Consider the following 19,589-nt stretch of genomic DNA (forward strand, 5'->3'; position numbering starts at 1 on the left):
CCTTACATTTCTGCTCAGCCTGACATTGTTCCATGCATTCCACAATTTTACCTTTCCGAAACCTTTGAACCCACTGCTTCCCAGCCTGGGAAGGGGCACATTTGTATTTTTGCAGCAGATTATCCATGACAAGCCTGGTCGCTGCACCAATTTTAATGTCACCTGAAAACAGGGGGGCTTGTCCAACCCTTAGAGAGGGGAGATTTTCTCGACCCTCAGTAATTTATTTGTCTGTCAGTGCCCCAGGGAAGCTGGAACCCTGATGTCCAACCAGTCTGTCCGCATCCCGTAAGGGGTACCCTTCACCAAACATATTCACAAGATTGGAGGGTGATTTGATTGCCCTTTTTGGGGGGACTAAGCCAACAGTGTAAGGGAGACCACTTAGCAGGCCTTCCCAACGTGTTATCCATCACTGGTAACTGTTAGCACCTTATAAAGGACTCACTCTAACAGTTTACGGAATAACACTCTTTATTAATACAAATTGTGACAAGTTAATAAGGTTTGTAGGTAGTTGGTGAGTGTCTGACTGCAAAAACATATTTAAAGCAATCTACTAATCAAACACTAGCTCTAATACAAAGCAGTCTACTAATATACTATAGAGCAAGCAGAAGCTCTAGTCCTAAAAGCAGCATTTAATGCATGTAGAATATGATTCTTACCCAATAGGCATCCCTATGGGGGGGAGACAGATTCAGCCCATTGACTGATCCCAGCAGTTTCGGTGGAGTCTTCATCCAATTTCCCCCTATTCTCAACTTACTTTTTTACTATCTTTTTAGGTTTAGGTGGAACTTGAGTGACTTTAGTCATAGGTACTTCATTGGGTAGTTGTCCTTGGCATCTATCTCCCTTGGTGGACAGATACTGTATGGTCTTTGAACTACAAAGTATCACCATGTTCCCCTCCCTGCAAGGATGTCTATGAAGGGAGGCTGCGGCACCTCCATGCTACTCCCCCCTCTGTTCCATCCTCCATAGCAGGTGTTTATCATTGTTTAGGGACCACGTTCCATCCGGGGAGCAGCAGCTCCATTTTACCCTGTAATTCTTAGTCTCCTCTAATTTTTAACCCTATACATCATTCCACAAAGGCGAAGTGCCAAGTCCTGCACTTGAGTCATAACGGCCCCATGCAGCACTACAGGCTTGGGGAAGAGTGGTTTGAGATCTGCCTGGCAGAAAAGGACCTGGGGTTGACAGCTGTCTGAACATGAGCCAGCAGTGTGCCCAGGTGGCCAAGAAGGCCAATGGCATCCTGGCTTGTATCAGAAATAGTATGGCCAGCAGGACCAGGGAAGTCATTGTCTTGCTGTACTCAGCACTGGCATTTTGCCAGGGGACAAGGGTCAGCACAATAAACACAGACACCAACTTTAAAGAATAAGTGTATAAATTTACTATTGTGCAAACCAGCAAAGAATTACAAAAGAAGCAAAGAATTATAAAAGGATAAGCTTAGCAATGCACCTAATCATTACGACAAAGAGTGTCTATAGTGATTAAGAAAGATACATCACCAGTTACCGCTTTTAATACATTACTATATGCATAATCCAGACCCACGCATCAGCTGGGGAGCCCCTGATCACAGTGAAGGGTTGTAGAACCACTCCTGGTAACTGGGAAATCCTATGCAGTGCGTCCACTCATAGGTGAGGTCTCTGTCTTTGCTGAGAAAAGGGTCCAGCTTTTATATTGTTAAACAAACAATCGTACATCACTTATTTAGTGTGGAAAGTATCTGGCTTTCTTCTCTCTTCGATTTTCACCCAAAGCCTGGCCAGGGCTCAGAAGAAAATCAAGGCAGTCAATTGGGACCATCTACTATCAAACAAGGCCAGTCATCTACTTCCATGGCCTTGACTAGTCTCTAAATACAGAAAGATGGATACATCCATATCTCATTAATGAACAGATACAAATCTTTACTAATAAGCGAATACCAATATATCTTACAAACAAAGCATACATGTTTACATAGGTGTAGTCTTACGTATTTTACTGATGATTATACAGAACTTTGGCTAATAAGCAGATACATGGTTAAATATAACACTGGGTTGGAAGGTTCTCTAGAGGTCATCTCTGGCTCAGGGCCTGATGTTCAGGCCTCAGCACTTCAACCGGTGAGGCTGAATCTTGAGTCCTGTGTTCAGTTTTGGGCCCCTCACTCCAAGAAAGACATTGAGGTGCTGGAGTGTGTCCAGAGAAGGGCAACAAAGCTGGTGAAGGGTCTGGAGCACAAGTCTGATGAGGAGCAGCTGAGGGACCTGGGATTCTTTAGCCTGGTGTAGCGGGGAAGGATGCTGAAACTGAAACCATACACTGTTGAAAGCTCAACACAAAAAATATTTATTACCAAGAGGTGGCCAACAAAACGAAAAACCTGAGAGAGAGGAAGGAGGAGAAAAATAAGCCCTCAGTATGACTCCCCAGTCAGCCAGGTGTTGCTTATGAAGTCATCTTACCGACCCAGAATGCCTAGAATTCCCCATAGCAGAAGCTGAATTCTCGGAGAGTCAGCAGGCTCACAAGATGGTGGACGTCCCCACGAAAGGCAACGTTGTCCTTTGATGTGAAGCTTGCGTTTCCCCCAGCATGAGCCATCTGCTTTTTATCCAATTTGCTGGTGACATCGACCTGGGCAGGTGTGGCCAGCACCGCCCAGCTAGAGGCCTTCGGTCCCTCCCCCCGTTATGCAAGTGGCATCTCTTCTGCACGTGCGTGGGTACTTTGGAATTTCCCCACACTTGCGCGCTATACTTCAGGGGGTCTTTCCTAAATGAGTCTGGGGGCGTACATCATCATCCTCCTCTTCACTTTCTCCTTCAAATGCCCTTGGAGGGCCATCAACCAATAGTAAGATACCAATTAAGTAGTTTATACAGGATGCTCCCTTCAAGGACGAAGTTCTAGTTTATCAGTGCTTGTTTTCTCATAACTTGGCAGGAAAAGAATAAACTTTCACAAGTGGCTGGGCCAACCAAAGCCCAAAAAAATAGCAGCATCTAATTAAGCACGAATACACCTGGAGAAAAGGAGGCTCAGGGGAGACATTGCTCTCTGCAACTCCCTGAAAGGAGGCTGTAACCAGGTGGGGGTCAGTCTCTTCTCCCAAGTAACAAGTGACAGGACAAGAGGAAATGGCCCCAGGTTGCACCAGGGAGGTTTAGATTAGATATTAGGAAAAATTTCTTTACAGAAAGGGTTGTCAAGCATTGAGACAGGATGCCCAGGGCAGTGGTAGAGTCGTCATCCCTGGAAGTGTTCAAAAAACATGTGAATATGGCACTTCAGGATGGTTTAATGGTGAACACGGTAGTGGTGCTCAGTTGGTGGTTGGACTTGATCTTAAAGGTCTCTTCCAACCTTAACAATTCTATGATTCTATGATCATGCGACCTTGGGTTCACTCATGACTGGTTTTGTGGCCAGAGGGAAGTACAGGTACTTCCTTGAATCAAAGCCATGCAAATCTTCAAAGCCCAGTGTGTTACCACCCCACAGAAGTGCTGTGAGTGCTGAGGCCGCTGTGGTTGGCTCCCTGAGTGCATCTGCATTTCCCAGTGTAAAGAAAGATATATGCAGGTATCCCCCAAAAATGCGAAGGCAGTGGAAAGAAGTCAAAAAGGTTTATTTCTAAGTCCAGAACACAAAAAAACTTACAAAGGAAACCTGCACCAGGTTGCGAAGCAGTGCTGGGCCTGGAAGAGACAGAGAGCAAGAGCGAGACGCCTCCTCCTTCTTCTTCCATTTTATTATCTCTGACACCCCCCACTGTGGGGGTCTTCAGACATGTCTGCAAGAACTTATCTTCTCTTGTACCCAGGGAGTCAACTTCTCTGGAATCCAGGAAGAGAAACAACTAAAACTGTCTCTGGGAAAGATGCCTTGTTCCAGGCAGGAAAGCTTCCTTAAGTGAAAAACAAGTTCTACCTTCTCGTTACAAATTCTTCCAAAAGGATATTTACTCCTACACCCAGTGACCCATGGCACCTTCTGCTTCCTGCTTTGTTTCTATACTTTATACGTGCCCGGTCTGATATTCTCTGGTCATTTATTTACAGTTTTATATTGATGTGTCATATAAAATGTTTCTGAAATCTTTATCATACAATACTAATAGGGAGAAAAGTTGTCAACATTTCCAACCACTGGCCAACATACCATGTAGATGTTCGTATGTCCCAAATGATACTTTTAGAAGGTTGCCTGAAACATTTATCATGAAACTCTGAATTTTTAATAACATAACATCCAGTGTTCCAGAAGATGTAATGTAGATCTCAGATCAAGTGAGCTGTGTTATATTTGCTGAGAGGAAAAAAGCTGGAGGTGTTGTTGTGGTTTAGGAATGGTACTCCTCAATTTAGTGTTCCCACTGAAACACTCCAAACCATGCGCCACTCACTCTCTCCCCCTCCCCCTTCCTCTGTGGCAGGATGGAGAGGAGAATTCAAGGCACAAAAGGGTAAATATCACAGGTTAAGAACAATTTACTAGAAACAGCAATGAAATAAGAAAATGAACAGTAACAACAACAATATTAATAACAGAGTGTACAAGATAGGTGAACGATTCACATGTGAGTGCTCACCACACAGAACTCAGTGCTACTCTGACCGCTCACTCTGCCACCAGCCCGACCAGAAGGGACCCATCCCCCTCTGCCCCCTGCATATGGCCTGAGGTGGTATAGAATAACCTCAGGGTCCTGGCCATGCTCCTCCTGGCTACTGCAAAAATTAACCCTGTCCTGGCTGGAACCAGGACAGGTGTAAAGAAGGTAAATAAACCTATTTTGAGCCACTTTGTCTAACACTGAGTAAGGAACTTGCTATCTGGTTTGGGAGAGGTGCTCTACTGATGCCTGTGCCTGGCTGTGCTTTCTCACTGTTTTTAATGCTCTGATTGTGTTTTTCAGTGCACTGAAGAGTTCCCTGGATGTTTTCAAGCAATGTAAGTCATTCTTCATGTTTGTCAGGACACTTGGCAGCACCAAAGCTTTCAGGCAACTGCTTGGGAGGAAAATAGCAGAGAAACCTCTAAACCTGTGTGGTGCTGGGGTCAGGCGTAGGCTGTACTCCTGGTTTGGCTCATCCCAGTCTGTGGGGTTTGGGACCAAGTGCTCCAGGGCATGTGTGGGAGAGGGGACCCACAGGATGTCCTTTTGGGGATCTCTTGGGCTTTCAGGGCTGGCTGCAGCTCAGAAGTCATGTTTGTGTTGTACATCAGAAGCTGTGCATGGGAAGCTCATCTGGAGTTTGCTGGATCTTGCCCTCTGCACATGCATACACAGTAAGTAGCACCTCAAATCCTGTGTTTGATTTTGGGCCCCTAACTCCAAGAAAAACATTGAGGTGCTGGAGTGTGTCCAGAGAAGGGCAATGGAGCTGGGGAAGGGTCTGGAGCACAAGTCTGATGAGGAGCAGCTGAGGGAGCTGGGGGTGCTTAGCCTGGAGAAAAGGAGGCTGGGGGGGGCTTATTGCTCTCTACAACTACCTGAAAGCAGGTTGTAGCAATGTGGGGTTGGTCTACCAATTAACAAGTGACAGGACAAGAGGAAATGGCCTCAGGTTGCACCAGGAGAAGTTTAGATTGGATATTAGGAAAAATTTCTTTACAGAAAGGGTGGTCATGCACTGGAACAGGCTGCCCAGGGCAGTGGTAGAGTCATCATCCCTGGAGGGATTTAAAGGATGTATAAATGTGGCACTTGGGGACCTGGTTTAGTGGTGGGCTTAGCAGTGCTGGGTTAATAGTCAGACTCAATGATCTTAGAGGTCTTTTCCAACTTTAACAATTCTGTGATTCTAATTTGAGCATCTAAAAGATGATGCTTTGGCAACCTTACATTGCATGTTTGTTGACATGTGTCACAGCCTGCTGGGGTACCTGCAGCCCGCACCCATACATTCTGCTGTCTTGTGCAGAGTCCACCCTCTGTCCTAGCCAGGTTTGTCTGCTGTCCCATCCCTTGGTGGACCTCCCTAAGGTCTGCCCTCACAGCAGCTGACTATTCATAGCTCTGTGTTTGAAACAGCTCTGGGGGTTGAATCATGACCTACAATTCGGCTCAGCTCCCTTCATGAGTTTTCTAGGGTGGTGTTTCACGGTATGGCCGCTCGCCTTCAGCAACATGAGCCTGAGATTTTTTTAGCATTAGTTTTTCTGTGCCCAGCTAGCAGCCTGGGGCAATGCTTCCTTCGGACAGCCACTTCGGGGTGCAATGTGTTGAAATATGTTTGAATTCACCTGGGTGAGGGGGAGATGTGACTGTTCCTGTTTGAATAACTTCTCTTGATAGGATTTTTCTTAAACTAGAGGGGAGGTCCCAGCAAGACTGATCCTTACATAGGCAAGCACTGCTTGGAGGCTGCTTTAAAAGTGCTGCTGCTTTTATATGTTTCTGCAAGGGGATGTATGATGTGGGGTCAGTTTGGTGTCAGCTACAGCAATTGACTTGAGCAACAAAGTCTTTTTAGGAATATATATTTATTTTTTTCTTTGCAGAGATAGACAGTGTGGGACAAGGTCACATCCAGCTTGCGCAAACCCTTCTGGAGGAAGCAAAGGAAATGGAGGATTTCAGGAAAAAGCAAAAACTGCATTGGAAAAAGGTCAGGTGTCGCAGGAGCATGCATCTTTGCCACAGGGTGTTGATCCTGCCCCAGCAATGGGCTGCTTCCAGACGATGTCTCCCACCATGCCTCAGTTCCCTCCATTCCCCTGGTGCCTGCTGTTGCCAGGAAGTCCTGAGCTCCTTCCTATGTGTTCCAATCGTGTTAGCAAACTGTGCAGCAAGCTCTGACTTCCTTCTTCTCACTGTCCCATCTTCTCCTTTGGGTGCTTTTTGGGGCCAGCCATAGCAGGGGCTCAGCTCCAGGGACACCAGCCTCAACCAGGAATGTTTTTAAAGCATATCTATAGTGTTGTATTGTCGCTGTTGGAACGGACGTGCGACATAAAAAAGGTTCCAGCAAAGTTTATTTCCAGGAAAAAGACAGCATCCCGGGGCTGCTTCGCAGTCCCTATAAGTATAGTTTTTGAACACACATAATCCACACGGATAGGACAGTTCAAACTCTCACACCAGAATTCTTACAGCTAATAGGTGCATTTTCTAAACTCTACTTTCTCACAACAACTTTGCTCTTTCTCAAAACAGCCCTGTGAGGTTCCCACAACAGTCCCGAGCACCTGCTCTTATTTTTCTCTCATGTTGATGTTTTTCCCGACCACTCTCGTTCAAAACACGTCTCTGTTCTCATGAGACAATGTTCTCTGTTCCCACGGGACAGCTTCTTCAGGATGCATCAGTATATTGTCAGGATCAGGGCCTCAGTCCTCTCTTTCAGTCCATCTCAGGGGTATACTTTGATCTGGTCAACATCAACTGCTTCGTCGATAAGTGCCAGGCTGCTGACAGGTTCTCTGTCAACCCCGACAATTCCCCATCTTTTTTTTTTTTTTATTTTATGCCGCAAAGATGGCTTTGACAGTCTGTTGCAGGGCCCTTTGCAACAGGCTTATCAAACAAAGCAGCAGCATTGGCAACCCCTGATCCAAAGCTAAAAAGAAAACACAGCATTCTGCAATAAGGATAGACAACAACATTTCACCAAGAAAGAATCCAGAGAGCTCGTCCACCATTCAAAACAAGGATTCACTATAGTTCGAGAGGTCCATGTAATACATTCCCCCAAAGTCTCAACACTCCAATACAAAGGCATTGTTAAGTTCGCACACACATATATTGTAACATATGTATATCTACACAGTCTCTTTCTCTCATACAATCTCTCTTCAGTCATTCATTGGTGGCCACCTCAGTCACTCTTCACTCACGCATAGCTGGAATACCTATTGTACTTTTACATTTTAATTGACACAGTTTACATTTTAAGTAGTTATTGGCTGTGTACTTCTCAGTTTGTCATTTTTGATAGTCACATCTAACAACTGTATATAAGGTCTAAAAAATTTAAATGAGATCTATTCTGATTTAGCATCTGTTTATGTGCCTTCATAGTCTCTTTCCCCCCTTCTTATATATTAAAATGTTCATTTGATGTGTAAAATGTGTTCTTGACAACAACGTGTTTTATGAGTGAGGTAGGAAGGAGATGATTAAGGAACATCAAGAGAAATCACACTAAGTTAGTTCACTGTGGAGACAACGTAGTTCCGATACTCAGGCCACACAGCTAATCTAGTTATGCAAAAAAAAATCTTATCATTTGGCTGAATCAACTTCCCCAATGAGTTTGCTGCAGGAAGACACCGGACTGCAGTAACCTGGATTAGGACGAAATTTTCTGAATTACTCTTAATTATTCTTTTAGTAAGCAGACATATAGGAGGGCAAAAGAAAAAAAAATCAACAATTTAAACCTTTGAATTTAACTGCAACGAGTTAAAGAACTGTTTGAATAATAAAAATTTCAGGAGTTTTTAAACATCAATAATTTAAGCAGAAACTTTCTATTCATGTGTAAAATTCAGGGTTATGTCATTCTATTAGCACATCATCTAATGCTATATTTTTGTTCATCTTTTAGCAACATGCTGTAAGAGCTGTAAAGTAATACAAATGGTACGTCACTTCTTGAGTTTAGTTACTCATAATTCGCATCTTGATTGAACTGAAGGAATATTGTATCAAATATGGATTAATTAGCCTGTACAATACGTTATCATGGGATCATCTACTCAACAGTGTTAACACTGAAAAGGAATTTCTGAATGTTTACATTAGGTATATTAAAAGAAGCTTCACAGCAGTAGTCACTAAAGGAAAATAAAACAGTTATTAGAATTCATGCAGTACATTGCAAATAATTCTGTTAAAGAGGTTCATGCCCCCTCACACTGAGTATAATGTAACTTTTAGAGATTTATGCTGGATGTCTGCAGTGTGACATGCACTTCAACCTGCAAGAATTGTTTTAGCTGTGGAAAATTAGCAAATTACAACATTACTCGTCCTTACAGTTTTTTCAAAACTTCGCAAATCGTGGAGAAGTTAAAACCAATGTCTGAGCTACATGAGTAATGTGTGATTGGCAGCAACACATGATTTTTGTTTATAGCCGGCACCTAGAAAAATGAATAGATAAGTCACTATTACAGTCTGCTAATACAGCTTGAAATTCAGTGTCTTCTGTGAGAAGTCAGTCCAAGTTGTCTCTGATGTGTGGGAAGTAGTTAACTCTCAGCCCTTGTTCATCTGCTTCTTTTAGTTGTTCTTCACCTTTAATAAAAAACTCACAAATTTGTTATTAATAGTTCAGTCAGTTTTAAGTGGGTATCGTGGGTAATTTTGCAGTTTTTCTTTGAAGTTGAAGGCCTAGTGATGATTCTTTGCAGTGTAATTCTCTCTGTTGGAGATAGGTTCCATGGCTTGGTTCTTTGAATTTTTCCTGAAGCATCCTTCAACCCTGCTTCTCAAATAACATTGGTTAGAACAATCACATTTAGTTTTAACTCATCTTTTTAGGTCTCTAACTTCTGTATTTTCTTTTACTTGTTTTTATCGTTTTGAGCAGCATTTTATCATGTTGTACTGCAGAACAATTCTCTCCTATCATAAAGTAAAACACACTGAATCACTGTAACTTCGATAAAAGCAAGTAACAACTTTCATTAAGAAGAAACAATTGGCTGTTCAAAATCCCAGCATATGGAAATCTTTCAGAGGATGGGATTACGAATTTTGATAAGGATTTTAGTTGCATAATTGGATTAAATACAGTTTTGCATTTTTTACTTTTCTATTATCAAGCCACACATGGCTTGGGATTTGAACAAAATTCACAAATTCATAGAGCAGATCCCTGTCCCTCTGAATGTAAAAAAATGAAACTGGAGAACAGTCACATCTTTTTTTAAAATTGAAGCAGTCTCACCCAGTTTCTGAAACTATATGATCAGCTAGGATTTATAAACAGCCAATTCTGAATTTTTGCTGATATTTATATATTTTTCTGGGATATGTGTGAAAACTTTAAACATCTTATTTAAACAAAATAGGTGTAACAGTTTAACTTACATCAATGTATGTAAGAAGTTAACACTCGTAAAGTAGCTTTCAACTTTAGCAATTTACATAAAGTCACAGTAAAACTCACTCAGGTTGCTTTAAACTAGGGTTTTGCTCATAAGAGTATACCGGGGGATCCAGGATGCACACCTGGCAAAGCAGCAACAGTTCTGGTTTAAGTTTGTCACCTGATAACAGGGACAAAACCTCTGCTGCCTAGCACAGAGACTAGGATAGATGCAGTTTAAACTTGAAACACTCTCTGTTGTTAGGCAATTTCCTGTATTATATCTTTAGATTTTATTTCTCTTTTCACAAAGGTGGAAACTTCCAGTTAGAAACAATTTATTTATTTTTCCTTTTTTCTCTGGCAAAAACTGCCCCTGTCAAATAAGATATTTTTGAGCTAGGTATTCCACCAAATAAGTCTACCTTAAAGCTTCCCCAACAATCTCAAAAAACCTATCTGTAAAATACAGAAGCAACGAAAAAATGTTTACAGAGCTGTGTGAGCAGGGGGGGAAGAGGGAAGGTAGAGCAGCTGTGGTTAGTAGCTCTGTCTGGGGAAAAATCACTCCCCCACATGCCTTGGAATTTTCTTATCACAGGCAGTTTTCAGTCGTTACTTTAAAAACTCTATTTCTCCGTTACATTTATATATGTATTTTAAAACAATTTTGGTTATTTTAATGAACGACTTCAGAAAACAGTTAGTAAGACTATGTTATGAAATTGTAAGACAATTTCTCTCTCCAATCAGAAGGTTACAAAGTTGCAATTTTACAAAGTAGGAGAGCTTCACTCCTGCTTAGTTGCTAAGCAACAGACCATCGTTATCAGGCGAAATATACTCTACCTCTCTCCCTAGCAAGGGAGAGCTTTTTACTTTTCTTTTTTCCCTTTTCTCCTGGCAAAGAACTTCGTTTCTTCACATACACACACAGTAACAATAATATTGTGAGTTCACATAACACATTTGACAGATACTAGAGTTAACACAAGAACCAACAAAAACATGAGAAGGCAGCTTTCTGCCCCCTCTTTTGCTCCCTGTGGCAGGGGTCGTCTTCTTCAGGCTTCCACGACATTAAACTTAATCTGTTGCATATCTCCTGTGTTGTGTCTCACACACATTGTGAGACTGGAACAGCTAATCAGTACATGAACAAAAAATAGGTTACTCATGCTGCGAAGAAGCAAGAAACAAGGTAGGTGCTTACTCTTAAGTTTGATGGCTTATACAGGGACGGGCTTTGCTCTCTAGTTTTCTGCCCAGCCTTCGCTGTTCTAGTTTGTCCCCCTCCATTCGCTTATACATCTTGATTTGAATTTCTTTTCTTAGTTGTTTTCTCGGTGGAGTAATCTAGTGGAAAAACTGTTTTTTCTGCAGCAGTGGCAATGGAGAGGGGGGCTCCTTTCTTATTTTCTGTCTCTGGGAGTGAATTGTTAGATTTTTCTGCATTTTCTGGCTTGGAGGTCTTATAGGGAGACAGGTGATATCTGTAGGAAACGTTCAGTGCTGAGGCATTTACTCTGCTCGTTAGGTGTAGGATATTTACGACTCGGCTTAGTGTCAGTTTCGCTGTTAGTTAAGCCTCCTCCCGAGCATTGCGAATCCTGCAGATGGCCTGGATTGCTGCCAGCTATATCTCCGTCTGAACTTTTCAAGGATTTTAACTGTCTTGTTATAATATCAATTGAACTCCTTTCCTTGGAATTTGAAGCATTCTGTACTGTAGCTGACTTAGTTTCATTTTCTCCTGTCTCCTGTTCTGTCTGCCACTCCTTCAGAGCATCAAACAGCAAACGCCAGGTAACTGCTAGATCATTTGCATTTTTTGATCCCCTAAATATATCATCCCATAGCTTATCACCGACTTTTTGCCATGCAGATATACTAAACGCGGTACTAGATGTGGCCTCAAAGCCCTGCTTCCTGCACCATAATAGCACGCGTCGCAAAGCAAAGTCAGTAACCTTGACATTCTTTCGGTTAAGGAGGGATTTCCATGTAGATAGAACTACACTTTCCTCCTTCGTTATATGCTGTCCCATTGTTAAAATATTGTTCCCGGTGGCACCCCCGTTAGCTTACCTAATCAGGGGTCAATAAAGTTCAGGTCCGGACCAGGCGGGAACCATCCCTGCTCTCAAGCTTCACCGGGCTCCGTTCCCCCTGTGCCTCATCCCACAGGTCCCCTTCTCCCTCTTGGAGAGAAAATTTTCTGCTCTTTCCCCCTCTCCCAGGAGGGAAATCACGGCAACTCTCTCGGAGTGTTCTTCAACGCTGTAATCACGTCGGCGTCACCACATGTCGCTGTTGGAACGGACGTGCGACATAAAAAAGGTTCCAGCAAAGTTTATTCCCAGGAAAAGACAGCACCCTGGGGCTGCTTCGCAGTCCCTATAAGTACAGTTTTTGAACACACGTAATCCACACGGATAGGACAGTCCAAACTCTCACACCAGAATTCTTACAGCTAATAGGTGCATTTTCTAAACTCTACTTTCTCACAACAACTTTGCTCTTTCTCAAAACAGCCCTGTGAGGTTCCCACAACAGTCCCGAGCACCTGCTCTTATTTTTCTCTCATGTTGATGTTTTTCCCGACCACTCTCATTCAAAAACAGGTCTCTGTTCTCATGAGACAATGTTCCTGTTCTCACGGGACAGTTTCTTCAGGATGCATCAGTATATTGTCAGGATCAGGGCCTCAGTCCTCTCTTTCAGTCCATCTCAGGGGTACACTTTGATCTGGTCAACATCGACTGCTTCGTCGATAAGTGCCAGGCTGCTGACAGGTTCTCTGTCAACCCCCGACACTGTATGATCTCCATAGAGTCTGTTAAAATGGCCAAGCCTTTTAACTTCTGGCTTGAGATTCCTTTGTCTGGAAAATGAGGGAGAACTGCTAGAACCAGGAGCTGGTTTGCACCTATCAGACGGGAGCCAGCTTCCCAGTTTTGCCAGACCCTATGGAGATGATACAGTACTATATATTGTTAGGATTTCATTTGTAGAGCTCCATTGCTGTTATACGTTTTAAGTCCCTGCTTGAATTTTCCCATTGCCACCATGTGAGGGCACTCGCCGACTGTAGGAGCAGCTGGACAGACAACACGGGCCACCGAGATGATAAAAGTATAAAATAGTAAAGCAAAATATTGTGGTCTTGAGCAAGCCAGAGCTAAGAATAGCGCGTGTGAAAGCATGACAAGGTCAAGCTGGAAAGCCACTTGAGGCATGATTGCTTCTGTGACTGAAAGCAGTCACGTGGGCATGTGTGGTATGTGTGCTGATGCGAAACATCTGACCTGGCTTGATAGCTCGGATCCCTATCTGTATGATATATATATATATGGGGCAATGAAGAAACGGAATTAGTTCTGCCTGGACAAAGTCTGTCTCCGCTTGAATTCATTCGCCGCAGTTAACAACAAGAAAAAAAAGCAGATAGCGTCCAGCACACATACACACACCCCGCCCCACAGGGAAGGAGCCACTGCTTTAAGGTGTGTGCCACTGCGGGACCAGGGGTGGCAGGGGAGATCAGATCCTGCACGAACTGGTACGGGAATGGGAAGGATTAAAAGGGAGAGCTGTGTCCGCCATAGCTCGCTCACTCTGGCGCGGACTCATTACGCAAGCTCCCCTGGCTTCCTGCTGCCTGGAACCGCCGTGTGTCCACCGCTACTGTGGCTCTTTGTTTCTCCCGACTGGCATTCTGACAAGGAGCTGCCTGCAAGGATTTGGGAAAGAAACCTCTGCCTGGCTTCTGCAGCCCCCATGTCGGCTTGCTGCTGCAGATCCGGCTGTGCTTGCCACTGCCCCGCACCCACCACTGCAGCAATGACTTCGGCAGCTCTGGCATGGCTCTGCCGCTTCCTACTTGCTGTAGCCATCTGCCTTGCACGGAGCTTCCTCACCGTCCTGACCTTCCAGTGTCCCACGCCTGCTGGACCCGCACTGACCATCCCCGGAGCCCCCATGTGTGCCTGTTGCAGCTACGGCAGTTGCCAGAGCCAGAGCCGCTCAGAGCATCCACTACCACTGCATGTCAGCTTCCTCAGCCCACTGCCGCCGGAAAAGCCCGCCAGTGCCACCTTCTGGCTGCAGCTGTAACTGCACCGAAGGAAAGCCAATTACTGGCTCAACAACACAGAAATGGACAAAGTTTTTTTCTGGGTGATATTCTTTCTTTGTTATTGTGTGTTTGTTGTTTCATTTTTGTTTTTTTAGTAAAAATTGTTACTTTCATTTCTACTTTCCTCCCTCGTGAGTCTCAATTTATTTTTAAATTTACATTAGGTCTGGGAAAAAAGGGGCTCTCTATTCCATCTAAGGTCATGCTTCCCTGGCAATATTGTCTTTGACCCAAGACATTTGCATACACGAATGGAAGCTTAGATAGAACCATAAAAGAAGCACTTTGTGAAGATGCTTTGGGTGGATGAAGGTCCTTAAACCAATCTCAGTCTGATCCGTGCCTCTTCCTTTCCTAAGCCATGTAGTGCATCCTGGAGCTTCAATGGTCAGTGATGTGCTGACTCCAGGTCTGTTGTCTTCACAGATAGAGCTGATAATGGAGGCGATTCACAAAAACAGGAATTTGCAATACAAGACCATGGAGGTAAAGCAAATGTGCTGCGGTTTCTTGCCATATGGGTTAATGCTAACACACACATGCACAGCACTGGGGAAGACTTAAATGCAAGGGTCTTCCTCCTCTGCTGTGACTCTCAACACTGTGTCTGCATGAACAGTATGCTGCAGGGTGTGCTCAGAAAAACCAAAGAGCACATCAGGGACATGGCCAGTGCTAATCTTGCAGGGTTGCATATGAGTGATTTAGAATCATAGAATTAAGGTTGGAAAAGACCTTATCATTGAGTCCAACCATAAATCCAGCACTGCCAAGTCCACCACTGAACCATGTGCCTATGTGCCACATCTACATGTCTTTTGAATGCTTCCAGGGATGGTGATTCCACCACTTCCCTAGTGTGGTGGGTCTGGCTGAGCTGGAATTTATTTCCCCATAGTAGCCCTCACAGTGCCGTGCTCTGCATTGGTAGCTAGAGGAGTGTTGATAACATACCCATGTTTTGGCTACTGCTGAGCACAGCACTGTAACATTCCTTCTTCAATCGAGGGAGAGATCCTGGGAGGGGACACAAGTAGGCCAGCTGACCCACACTCACCAAGGGGATATTCCACACCATATGATGCCAACCCAGATATAAAAGCTGAGGCAAGGAGCAGGATCAGAAGCACTCATTGTCTCTGATGGCTGCCTGCTGACAACCATTATGCATGCTGGAGCCCTGCTTCCCAGAGAAGTGGCCGACCATCGCTGCTTATGGGAAGTAGAGATTAACTGCTAGCTTCTGCTTTGTGCACGCGCACGCTGCTTTTGCTTTTTTTTTCCTTGCATCAATATAAACTGCCTTATCGCAATCCATGATTTGTGTTGTTTTCTTTTCCCACCTTACTCTCTCTCCTGTCCAGCTGGGAAGGGGAGGGATAGAGCGGCTGGGTGGGCACCTGGCGTTCAGCCAAGGTGAACCCACCACACCTGGGGAGACTGTTCCAGTGCTTGACAACCCTTTCTGTGAAGACATTTTTCCTAATATCCAACCCAAACCTCCCCTGGTGCAACTTGAGGCCATTTCCTCTTGTCCTATCACTTGTTACTTGGGAGAAGAGACCAACCCCATATTGCTACAACCTCCTTTCAGGTAGTTGTAGAGAGTGAGAATGTCCCCCGAGCCTCCTTTTCTCTGGACTAAACGCTCTCACCTCCCTCAGCTGCTCCTCATCAGACTTGTGGTCTAGACCCTTCACCAGCTTCGTTGGCCTTATTTGAACATGCTCATGGACTTGATTGCCATGAGCTTTTCATCCCAAACAAAGAACAGTTTGTCTTGTGAGGTTGTCTTTGCCCAAGCAGTAGGGCATCTGGGACATTCTGTGCTGTCCTTTGCTCTACTGGCAGCCTGCGCCCACCTCTTCCCTTGTAGGCTGTACTTTTCTCCAAAGCCTCCTGCCTGAGCTGTATTTGCATCTCGTTGCTTGCTAACACACTCCTGCCCCATTTGGTGGCTTTCCTAGGCCAAGCAGTTCTATGAGCAGTGCTGAAGGGATAAGGACAAGGCAGAACATGCTATACACTGTAACGCAAACCTGGTTACACAGAAGCAGCAGGATAAGGTATGGGGAGGTGGGTGGCCATGGGGCAGGGGGAGATAAAGGAGTCTCTTCTTGCTCCCCTGTCCCATGGCTCTTCTCCCAGCTGTGGGTTTTGGGGTGAGGTGAGAGGGCTGGTGATGTTCTCCAGTTGGGCTGCAGTGCTGTCAGTGATGCACCCAGGCTCTCCTCCACCTTTCTTCTCTCTCCCATTTTTGGCAGCTCTTCCTGAAGCTGGCTCAGATGAAATTGGCACTGGAGGACTCTGGTGAGTGTGGAAATGCAGTGTTTGGATGGTGAGGAGAGTGTTTCCTGGGGCAGGGGGTTGTGAAGCCATGGCATGGCTCTTGGGTGAGCTCCAACTCTTTGGTCAGGCATGGCTCCTCAGAAACACGTGCCCAAGATACTGGTGGTGGGCACCTGCCCTGGAGAAGTCTGCATGGCCCCACTAAGGCCATGTACTTCTGTTTTCTCCCTGATGTCCCAGTCATTTCAGGCTTCACATATTACCTTCGAGCAAAGGGTTTTTTTACTTAATATTAATCAGATGACAATGTGATTTCTCTTGCAGACAGGAGTTACCAGCAGAATGTTACCACACTGGAGAAGATCCGGGGAGAATGGCAGAAAGTACACATCAAAGCTTGTGAGGTAAATGCCCTAAAACACCTTCATGCAGCAGCATGGTCCTCTGGATGTGCAGCCCTAGCTGCAGGGGTCGGGGACAGTGCAGATTTGCCTTCTCTGTATTCCCTGGGCAGAGAAGCAGCAGGATGTGTTGCAGCTAATCCTGTGTGTGTGTCACGCTTGGCTTCTGGATTCAAGGTCCCACTACTTCAAGGTTTCCACTAATTTTTTTAATTATTATTTTTAATTTTCTATCACATTTTAAAATTGACATTTTTACTCAGTGACTCAAGGCCAGTATGTCCTAGAGCCTTAACAACACCTAGAATACTGTCTGAAACTCTGAAAGACTTTAAATGACTTTGCAGCAGAGGCTGGTGGCAGCTGGGGATGCAGGCTGGATGAAGCCATCTCCATGTGGACACTGTGTGCCAGGAGCCCTTCAGCTTGTATCTCACAGACCACGCAGTAGCGTGGGAACCCCTCTGAGTGGTTGTATCATCCTAAAGCAGACTGCATACTGTCTCATAGTGAAGTGGTATATCAAGGATTTCTAGCACATGCTGAGGAAATCCAGAGCTGGTGGTGAGAGGACCATGCAGCTGCTCTGCTGTATGGCAGGATAGCCCACCCTGATAAGACTTAAAATCTAACCAGAATGCATACAACACAAGCTATCATGCAAGATCAACTGCTGGAGCCAGGGTGTTGTCTTGGTGTTAATTATGCTAAAACCATCTTGGTTCACCAGACTTTGCATACACATCCTGCTTTTGAAACAGGATTTGACAGATAAGCTTCTAGCTGGCCTGTAAATGTATGACTAGCAGTCAATCACTTTATACTGTAAAAGTCCAGTCCCCTCTCATACAGCCAGGTTCTTCTAACATATGTGTATGTATGGAGATTCCTCCCTTGGGTGGGGACGCCCTCCAAGGATACTCCTTGAGGCTGAGAGAAAGAGATCTCCCCATGAGCGTTGGTATGGGTGAGCTACATCAAATCTCTACTTAATAATTATTTCCTTTTTACTACCTTTAATATAATTGTTTCAATAATTGCTTCAATATAGTGCATTATCCTATCTTATACTATACTACTAGTAGTTTTAGCCTTTATATTGTGTAGTAAATAATTCTGATGAAGATCTTTTGTCTGATCATTTGTAATAATAAATGATTCATTTAATGCAAACATTCTCATTTTGCCAATCATTAAAACCTGCAGGACAAAAGTGGCTCAATCACACCTCTGTAATTCCGTAAAGTTTAAATCGTCAACATAATCTGAGGCTAAGATTGGATTCAGCTGCACCTAGACTCCTCTCTGAGAAGGGGTTTAGAAAGCAAAGGAGTCCTTTCTGCACCTCAGGACTCAACAGCAGGGCTTTGTAATAAATTTTTTCTAAGCCTTCCACTCTCACCCACGACATGCTTCTGGCCTGTGATCTGTGACCAAGGGATGTAAAAGGACTGCAAAGATTGAGGTTTTATCCCAGGTCTGCTGCAATCTTGCAGCCTTCCCGTTCCCAGCTGTGCTGATCCCTTCCCAAGCTGCCTCTCATCAGGCTGCTATTGGCTCAGTTGGTTAGAGCAGGATGCTAATAATGCCAAGGCGGTGGGTTCTATTCCCATACAGGCCATTCATTTAAGAGTTGGACTCAATGATCCTTGTGGGTCCCTGTAAAGAACTGATAGAAGCTATAGCCTTCTGTTTGTCTTTGTTCAAACTGCAAGAGGCAAATTGTTTTGACTGTTCAATAACTGTGAGCCGGGGGACGGCAGCACTTGCACGGGGTGCGTGTTAGACATGCTGTTGCTACGTTGTTACCACCTGCCGTAAGGCACGCTGCCCTTCGACCCTATATAACACACACTGCCCAGCACATGCCGCAGGCACACAGGCTGGTGTCCACGCATGCCGTGGACACGCAGGCCGCTGCCTGCACATGAGCCGTGCCCCGGCACTGCCTGCTCAGCACAGCAACCTGCCCGGCCGGACCCAGGACGTGCTGTGGGGCCAACACATGCTGCAAGAACTCCACTTACGCTGCAGAGACAAAAGACCAGAGAATGACCTGACAGAGACTCCCCCCCATCACCAAGGATGAAATCAAGTGCTGAGTTCATAGTGGTAGTAACACTTTTCTGTGCTTCTTGTAATTATTCGTAGCTTTTCCCACTTTTCTCTATTTTTCCTTCTTTCTCTCTCTACCTCTTTTATAGTTAATTGTGGGGTGAAGCCCCACAATTAAAGTTTGAGGCAGTGCAAAAGTTAGGCCGTGTTCCATGGAAGCAGTGGAGCTGGTTAGATGGTTTCCATGGACACGGCCTTGGGTTGCAGGGAGTACAAGGTTAAGACGGTTTGATAATGTGCAGGTGCTTGGATTCCTGGGTGTTGTTGTGGGAATATGTTTGTGTTGTGTGTGAAGTTGGCAAACTCAATAAAGGCTGCCTGCTGCACTGAGCAGGCAGACATCTCATCTCACTATCCTTGTGTGTCTTGTGTGTCTTGTGCGTCTTTCTTCCCCCACCGGACCAGGCCTCAAGACAAGATACCCTGCGACAATGGTGCGGCCCGTGTGAGGAACCAGAAAATGACTGTCGAGTATTGTCCGTGTCGTTTGGGGTATCACGACCGGAGGTAATTAGGCTGCGGGGCGAGGCGCAGCGAGGTCCTGGTACTCAGGAGCTGTTAGCAGCGGGCGTGCTGCAGGATCCGGAT

General features: G+C 44.9%; 1 pseudogene; it reads left to right on the forward strand.

The window, feature by feature from the left end:
- Positions 1–19,589, forward strand: part of LOC113981010 — a 55,148-nt pseudogene that overhangs the window by 13,700 nt on the left and 21,859 nt on the right.

This window comes from Neopelma chrysocephalum, unplaced genomic scaffold (assembly GCF_003984885.1).
Source record: "Neopelma chrysocephalum unplaced genomic scaffold, ASM398488v2 Primary Assembly neopelma1_95826, whole genome shotgun sequence".
In the NCBI taxonomy this organism is placed as follows: domain Eukaryota; kingdom Metazoa; phylum Chordata; class Aves; order Passeriformes; family Pipridae; genus Neopelma; species Neopelma chrysocephalum.